The sequence below is a fragment of the Macrobrachium nipponense genome, chromosome 20 (assembly GCF_015104395.2).
Source record: "Macrobrachium nipponense isolate FS-2020 chromosome 20, ASM1510439v2, whole genome shotgun sequence".
Classification (NCBI taxonomy): domain Eukaryota; kingdom Metazoa; phylum Arthropoda; class Malacostraca; order Decapoda; family Palaemonidae; genus Macrobrachium; species Macrobrachium nipponense.
The window spans coordinates 76,734,720-76,743,264 of record NC_061089.1 but is presented as its reverse complement, the minus strand read 5'-3'; positions in this window follow the sequence as shown (position 1 = coordinate 76,743,264).

Below are 8,545 nucleotides of genomic sequence, written 5' to 3'. Positions count from 1 at the left end.
CTCCACTTTTCTAGCCCCGCCCCCCGCCCCCCACCCCCCCAAGGGGCGTGGCTACCCCCCTCCCCCCTCCTGATTGGCTCATGTACGTACCTGAGGCCTAAAAAGGGGCGGGGGCAACCCCCAAAACCCCCAAAAGGGGCGTGGCCACCCCGACCCCATATAGACTCCACTTGTCTGTGCCACCCTGACCCCATATAGACTCCACTATTCTGGGGGGCGTGGCCACCCCTGACCCCAAATTGACTCCATTTGTATTATAAGCTCATGTACGTACATGAGCTCATAATTGACTCCATATGTATGATAAGTTCATGTACGTACATGAGCTCATAATTGACTCCATTTGTCTTACAAGCTCATGTACGTACATGAGCTCATATTAGGGGGGCGTGGCCTCCCCTAACCCCAAATCGACTCCACTTTTCTACCCCTGTGACGTCACATAACTATAAGGGAATAAAACCATCCTTTCAACCCTCCACTATTCTGGGGGGCGTGGCCACCCCTGACCCCAAATTGACTCCATTTGTCTTACAAGCTCATGTACGTACATGGGCTCATATTAGGGGGGCGTAGCCTCCCCTAACCCCAAATCGACTCCACTTTTCTACCCCTGTGACGTCACATAACTATAAGGGAATAAAACCATCCTTTCAACCCTCCACTATTCTGGGGGGCGTGGCACCCCTGACCCAAATTGACTCCATTTGTCTTACAAGCTCATGTACGTACATGGGCTCATATTAGGGGGGCGTGGCCTCCCCTAACCCCAAATCGACTCCACTTTTCTACCCCTGTGACGTCACATAACTATAAGGGAATAAAACCATCCTTTCAACCCTCCACTATTCTGGGGGGCGTGGACACCCCTGACCCCAACATAATTGACTCCATTTGTCTAACAAGCTCATGTACGTACATGAGCTCATATTAGGGGGGCGTGGCCTCCCCTAACCCCAAATCGACTCCACCTTTCCTACCCCCTGTGACGTCACGTAACTCTAAGGGAATAAAACCATTCTTTCAACCCCTGACATACCCCCTGTGACGTCACGTAAACTCTCGGGAATAAAAACCCACATTTCAAGCCCTCACCCAAATTGACTCCACCTTTCCTACCCCCTGTGACGTCACGTAACTCTCCGGGAATAAAAACCAACATTTCAACCCCTCACCCCAAATTGACTCCACTATTCTACCCTGTGACGTCACGTAACTCTCTGGGAATAAAACCATTCTTTCAACCCCTGACCCCAAATTGACTCCACCTTTCCTACCCCCTGTGACGTCACGTAACTCTACGGGAATAAAAACCAACATTTCAACCCCTCACCCCAAATTGACTCCACTATTCTACCACTGTGACGTCACGTAACTCTCTGGGAATAAAACCATTCTTTCAACCCCCGACCCCAAATTGCTCCAACCTTTTCCTACCCCCTGTGAACGAACCCCTCACCCGACTCAACTTTCATAACCCCCTGTGAGTCACGTAAACTCTCCGGGAATAAAAACCAACATTTCAACCCCTCACCCCAAATTGACTCCACTATTCTACCCCTGTGACGTCACATAACTCTCTGGGAATAAAACCATTCTTTCAACCCCTGACCCCAAATTGACTTTTCCACCTTTCCTACCCCTGTGACGTCACATAACTCTCAGGGAATAAAAACCAACATTTCAACCCCCACCCAATTGACTCCACTTTTCTACCCCTGTGATGTCACGTAACTCTACTACGGGAATAAAACTTGACCCCACCCATGACCCCAAGTAGACTCAGTTCACTGTTTTTTGCGACTCATGTCCCCTTTAATTGTTTTCAAAGTAACCGGGACGTTTACCTCATCCTCCTCCTATAAAATCTCTAAATTTATATGCACATTGCGAATATACCTCTCTCTCCCTCCCTCCCTCCCCTCCCTCCCTCTCCCTCTCTCTATCAGCCGTTACATTTTGTTTTATATATATATACACAGCTGCTTAGATATTCAAGAGTATCATGATAAAAGGATATTTGGCGACTGACTTCATCCACATGTGATATCCCTCCCCCAATAACCATATCAGAGTCAATGTTATCTGATGATGAATCACGCACACACACACACATATGAAGAAACGAGACCTTATCGCCATATTTGCCCAGCTGACTTCACGCCAACTTGAAATTTTATTTTTCATAGAATTTGAGTCATTTCAATTTTGTTTATTTATTATACAGAGTTTGAAAGAGGTTGAAAAATCAAATTACAGACGGAATTGTTATTTTATATTTATAACCAATCCTAATACAGGGGAATGAATTAATATTCCATACAAATACATACATTAGAAAAAAAACTGTACAAACACGAACGCGATAATATGCGCATTCGCTTTTTCAAAAACAATACTTCAACGAAACATACTACGGCTACTATATATTTTCTAACCTGTTCCTTCACATCACAGCCCTTAGTATATACCACACATCTTCTCCAGCACTTTCCCGACCGTGTATCGAAGACGACGACGTTTCATCTAACACCTCAAAGCTTTTAAATTTAGCTAACAAGTTTTTCATATATAAATCTTCCACACACCTTTCCTCCAACAGGATAAATTCTTTTTCATTATAAAGCCCACGCAGCATATTTTACCAATTTTGCTCATTTCATCACTGAATGTAGCTAACACAGGTAAATATTGATTCAACCAAGTCGTATTAACCAGTCCGCTCTGACCGATGCCAGCGGGAAAGATAACATATTTGGCATAGTCATACGATGATTTAAATAATTCTTCCTTCAATTTCTTGACCGAAGAAAAAAAAAAGAAAAAAGTGATTGAACCTCATCTGTTTGGTATCTCTGCCCAAACGATCGGCGTGATCTTCATCTTTGGAATAAGCCACGCTCTTTTGCGCGTATTCATTATCTTCAATTGGGGGGCACCAATACCGTATTGTGTTAATAAGGTAGCTATGGTGGTAGATCAACTTCTTCGTCGCATTCCCAAGATGTGATATTTTCAGGTCTTTTCACAATGGCGGACCCTTCAATACCCCTATCACGAAGACAGGCATATGATGCACCAGTGCGAGAATATCGAAAACCTGCCAATTCGGCATATGGATAAGCTCGAATGACGTCCGCCACAACACCGTAATTCCTGCATGGTCACACAGTTAGTGGCCACTACTAGACACATATTCCTCTTCCTGAACTTATTTTCGGGACAAGTTCCCGAAAAACTAACTTGCAAGAGGAGGCTGATGAAGCCATGGCGAGAGTTCACGTCTTGATGTGACAATCCTTCAAGAGATAATGAACTACGAAAGCCCCGCTACCCAAGACCCCTTTATCACAATCACTGATTACAAACCTGTTGTGACGAAGCATCAAGCCTCTCCCAGCAATGATTCAGACTAACATGAATAAACAAGTCTTATCATTCCCTCACCCGAAAGGTCATCCACACATGACTCATTTTATCAAAATCAGTATCACTCCAGTCATGTTTCTCGCAGACACGAATAAACAAACCTTATCATTTCCTCACAACAAAGGCCGTCACACACACACACACCACACACACACACACACACACACACACACACATATGACTCATATATAAAAACTTCCACACATCTTTCCTCCAATGGGGATAAATTCTATCGCTACAAGGCGTGAACTTCATCTTTGGAATACAATACTTCATCGAAACATCATATGTCACACCTGATTATTACTTCCCAACTGTACACCATAAATACAACCGACAAGGGAAAATTGATGTTATTCCTTACCCAAAGTGTATAGAGTAAGTGCAACACACCAACCCTCCGTCCCTACAAGTATTTCTTTCTTGACCGAAACGTCATTCCCTCCGTCACTATTCAGTAAGTAGCATATAAAACACTTTCCATTTACTTGAACATAGAGTATAGTAAATATTAAAAACAGCAATAAGATTCATCTGTATATGGAATAGATATTCTTATAAAATAATGTACCCGTTGAAAGAAGCGGAATATATAAAACAGTCATTATTCCTCCCTTTCAGATATGGGAAATAACTCTAGTAGTGAACTGTCAGCCGACGAAGTAGCCACTCAAGTCAGACACCATTACTATTATGGTGTTGGAGCCCAAACTCATTATTAGGAAGGTGAAAACGGGTCATGACCATGAAGCAGGAGAAGAAGAAGAAGTAGCAGGAGATGCAACAACTACCACTGGCAGCCCACAACAGTGCAACCCCCGATCAACTTCGCCACCACCCACTACTGAAGGAAACGAGCAACCCGGTGAAGGTATGTAAAAACCGATGTGTTATATATTTATTTAATAATAGTTCCTGATTCCATAGAAACACGCACTCTTTTTCTCCGTTTCCCTGTTTTTCCGTTCAAATGCATTATGGGCATAGTAAAAAAAAACACCTATATAATTATTCATAAGGATTTATTGACCACATAAAGAGTTTACAAATTCAATACACTAATCGCTGTCAGACCGTCTCAGCACGCATCCCAATATAACTTCCACGTGTATCCTTATTTTAACCTGAATATGCCGAAAAACGTTTAAGAGGAAACGACTAAGACGTCTTAGCAGATTAACACCGACGTTCATGGGCGAATGATCCTCACAGCTCATCCTGAAATAAGTAAAAAAGTTATGTGATTGAAGGTGTATGATACATATATAGAATATATCCTTAATAGAATGTAAATGGAGTAATATAAAAATCAAAGAAAAATATGCATTTACCTTAGTTGTTCAAGATGCGGAGACATTCCTTGTACGTAATAGCACGTTTGACCCCCGACCTCCAATGTGAACATTTAAACTTTTTCAAATATTTAAAATAATATCCCGTTATCCATTTATCATTACCTCCCAAACGAGTGAATGAGAATACATTTTGTATTAAGGATAATACTGCTTTCACACCACGGTGACTCACGCAATGAACAAAAAAACTAACGTAAAGACCGCACTTGTACGATTTATCAGGTTGTATTTGTTTTATTAGGCGATAGAGGTTATATTCGGGATGCGCATATATAAATTTAGAGAAGTCATTCGAATAAACTTTTGGATTTTATACCGTAACTATCAAAAAGAAAAAAGATTTATATTTCTAGGTGATTTTTCCACGTAAAAACATACCCAATGACCAACAATATTAATATCAGTAGACGAAGATAATGTATTAGATATAAAAACTAAAGGTTTAATTCTACTTTCTGGCAATGTCAATAATCCTACTTCATCCGAAGCGAACACACCTAAATATTTAACCCGGTCACCGAGTGGAACCTTTTAAACTTATTTCAATTTCTTTTTGTATCATTCCATTTAACCCCTAACATCACACTGAATAACCTTATCCGCATCCACCGTTAAAATACCCTTCGTATTCCCAAAAAGTAAAATAATGCAAGGGCTAGGCGTAGCTGTACCCAGCCTGATCGATATTCGCAGGTTTGCCGAAATTTCCACTGGCATGGAATCTTCACATCTTCCACCACAAAATTAAAGCAGTAAATAGCTCTACCATTTTTAAAACTATCATAAGTGATCAGATTATCACCGCCACCCCCTATACTTTTCTGCGTCTCGTGATATAATTGCATGATGGTATTAGGAAAAACTACATTGAATATTATATACCGTATTCCCATTAACGGTAATATGTATATTATTTAAATCGAAAGTTTGAAAATATAGACTATTGGTCGCGTAATTACCTGAAAATGTTTCCATATCAATCATGGCCAATGTGATTTTTCAGGTATACAACTGTTAAAAGGCTGATCAATTAAAATCGAATTTTCATTTTGCCCAATAACGTATGACTTGTATAAAGTCTTATCAAATATATATTGTATAGGATTAACTGCTATCGCCTCATTTAAAGCCGACATTGCGTTATAATGTGGGGTAACTCTATCGATCCATAATTTAGCCTTTTCTACATTGAACACATTTAAATGTCCGTCTGTGTGGGCGCCCATAAACCAGCTATTATTCGCTAATTCGAGCCTAAGTCTCAAATCAAACTGAATCCATAAATAACATGTCTATAGTCGCTATATCCAAAAAGAAGTGGAAAATATGTAGCACGCCCCTCGTTTTAATGTCACCCATAACTTTCGTCTCCCACCTGCCGGTTTGACCGAAGGTATTGGCAGTAAATTGCCGAGTTACCCCATGTGTTTACATGATAGTCATCATATAAAAATCCCGCCCGACGGTGGTAGGTAATGCCGAGGGTTTTATCATTTTCAAACATTTTTATATATGATTGATAGTTAAATACAGGACAGGATTCCACCAACTTTTCATTCAAGAAAACGGAAAGCGGATTTAAATAATGTATTACTAATACCATTAACGACGGCCACGTGAACATCATCCGCTAATTGCGCACCGTCCCTATCAATTGAGATATATAATTCTAAAGCTATACTTGACAAATCTAAGAAAGAACCTGCCACCCCATTAATGCGAAATTCTATATTTATCAGATAGAACTTGATTTATGGAAATATTACAAGTGTAAGATCCAGTCTTTCCTTTGAATTAATTGAAGTTTCAATAATTCCTCCGTCTATTTAACATTCGGGAACAATTCTGATATACCCGCAATATACGATGAAACAGGAACTTGATTACCAGTTCCGGTTTTAGATGAAGGGTAGAACGAGTTAGTGCGTACCCGCCGAATGTCCAATGAGAATGAGTTACAAAAGATCGTACACGTCCTTATTATATTTTACTCCTAGATTTAACTCGTGTGCCCTTCCTCTTCCTCCGTTTTTTCTTTCCTCCCACACTCGACCGTCTAACTAAACGTTTCACTGTTTTTTCTTCCGTCTCGTTGGCTCCTTCTCCTCCAGTACCGCTTAAAATTCGTTGTCCGGTAGTTTTGAGGGCCCTTATACCATTTCGTTATGGATTCTTTTAAGTAAACGCTGTTTACCATATCAGATAACACAGATCTACCGAATTCATTAACTGAAGGTTTCGCGGCGTTAAATTAGATAAAAAGAAGCACTTTCCGTGCAATAACCACTTATGGCCCGAAAAAAAACCGCTTCCCCTTCTGCGGCCGGGATAGAAAACGGAATATCCTCAAATCGCTCCTCTCCTTAATAAAGGGTCTGATAAAAATAGTTTTTTAAATTCCGCCTCTGAAGGAGGCGCGAATAACACTCTCATTTTACTGTTTATACTATTCCCAAACAATTTAAGTTGAGCTTGATTCGCAAGTTCTAGTTGACTCGAGGGTGTTACGATCACGAATAAGGAATGCCAAGGGTGAACATCGAATTATATACTCACCTATTCATCTAATTTTCCTCTAGGTTTTATACGGAGCAGGCAGTAACACTCGAGTCTTTAGTGAAATGTAAAAGGTGACCATTTTGATCCGTGATAAGAATAGAAATCTGATCCAAGATGTTCGTGTTCAACAATTTGTAGACTGTATTATGTATTCCTTTTCCTCTACCACTTGCTAAAGTAAAACAGTCCAATATATTACTAGTCTCCCGCCAAAAATCGTCGGTTGAACTATATCCGTATACACATATATATAATCTACCCCACAATTATCAGGTAGAGAATCAAGGAAACGTGTTCATTCAGTTCACGCCCGCCATATATTTCATAACCGGTATTAATATGAAAACCTAATAATTTCCGCGGCCTTTTTCGCTAAACAAATTTGAACTGTATATACTTTTAACGTCCCCCGTTCTCAATTTCTCTCTCTTGATACGTGGTATAGTTAAGTTCTTCTTAAATCGTTCATCCCATAATGAAATATACCGTTAACTATTTAAAATTAATTTATGAAATTATCACCGTAAGTAAACTTTTTAAAGTAAGTCATTTACACGTCCTTATTAAGAGCTCTCACGAGTCTCATTCATATCCCCCCGCTAACTATTGCTATTCTCGGTCTATACAAATAGTATGGCCTATCACGTTATGACGCTCTGTAATAAATTCGAGAGTGAATAAATCATCTTTGGATAATTCCACCAACTTTTCATTCAAGAAAACGGAAGCGGATTTAAATAATGTATTACTAATACCATTAACGACGGCCACGTGAACATCATCCGCTAATTGCGCACCGTCCCTATCAATTGAGATATATAATTCTAAAGCTATACTTGACAAATCTAAGAAAGAACCTGCCACCCCATTAATGCGAAATTCTATATATTTATCAGATAGAACTTGATTTATGGAAATATTACAAGGTGTAAAATCCTGTCTTTCCTTTGAATTAATTGAAGTTTCAATTAATCCCGTCTATTAACATTCGGGAACAATTCTGATATACCCCAATATACGATGAAAACAGGAACTTGAAATTACCAGTTCCGGGTATGTTTAGGAACTACGCTAGCCTATTTTTGTGTTTATATAATTTTAGATGAAGGGTAGAACGAGTGCGTACCCGCCGAATGTCAATTGATGAATGAGTTACAAAAGATCGTACACGTCCTTATTATATTTACTCCTAGATTTAACTC